The sequence below is a fragment of the Haliaeetus leucocephalus genome, unplaced genomic scaffold (genome assembly GCF_000737465.1).
Source record: "Haliaeetus leucocephalus isolate CR32 unplaced genomic scaffold, Haliaeetus_leucocephalus-4.0 Scaffold973, whole genome shotgun sequence".
Taxonomy (NCBI): Eukaryota; Metazoa; Chordata; class Aves; order Accipitriformes; family Accipitridae; genus Haliaeetus; species Haliaeetus leucocephalus.
The window spans coordinates 1,779,256-1,780,165 of record NW_010973409.1 but is presented as its reverse complement, the minus strand read 5'-3'; positions in this window follow the sequence as shown (position 1 = coordinate 1,780,165).

Below are 910 nucleotides of genomic sequence, written 5' to 3'. Positions count from 1 at the left end.
GCCCACCCGCCGCTGCCGCCGTGCCGTGCCGCGCCGCGCCGCATCGGGGCAACTGAAATCAATCGCCAACAATTTGACGGCGGCCGCCAGACCCCGGGGCAGAGGCGCAGGCGGGGCCCCGCGCGGATGCGGCTCTTTGCGCAAGTTGGGCGCCCGCACGGTCGCGGGTGGCGGTGGGTGCCCGGCGGTGCCCGCCGAGTCAGGGGACAGGCACGGGCGGCTCGGAGGTCAGGAGCCCAGAGTCGGGGGAACCGGCCCCTGATGTGGCCACCGCCGGCTGCGGCCACACAGGCGGGAGCCTAGGACAGGCTCTGGAAGACCACCACCGCCCTCCCACCCCCAGCCCTAACCGCCCGTTCTCTCCGGGATAACATTTGGCCCAATTTTTGCGTTGATCTCGTCCGACCGAGGAAGGCAACAAAAACGTGCCGGAGAAGCCCGACGCTCCGGCACGAAGCGGACTGGCCGCTGCGCACTGCTGCCCTTTCCCCGGGCTGCCTCTCGGCAACGTGCTCGCGTTCACCGGGGGGCGAGGAGGGGAGCAGAGCCCGGCCGGGCTGCCCTGCTTCGAAAGCAAAACAAAACGAGGAGCATCCTGCCGGGCTGAACCTCTGCGTCCCTTCCCGCGGCCGGCGAACCCCGGTGCGGCTCTCGGCGGGGCCGGCCCCCGCCCGGGGCTCTACCCCGACAGCCCGCTCCCTCGGGCTCTGCCTTTCCTGGGCTAGGGCAGAGACGGAAGGAAATTTTGCAAAGCTACTGCGTAGGATTTAAGGGAGTTAATATTACGATATCATAGGCTGAAAGGGTCCCATGATTTAAAACATCCCCGAGGGACAGGTGCCGCGTAGTTCAAGGCTGCTGCTGTTTTTTCTTCCAAAACTCGGCTAAACTCGCGTTTAACAGAGAAAGG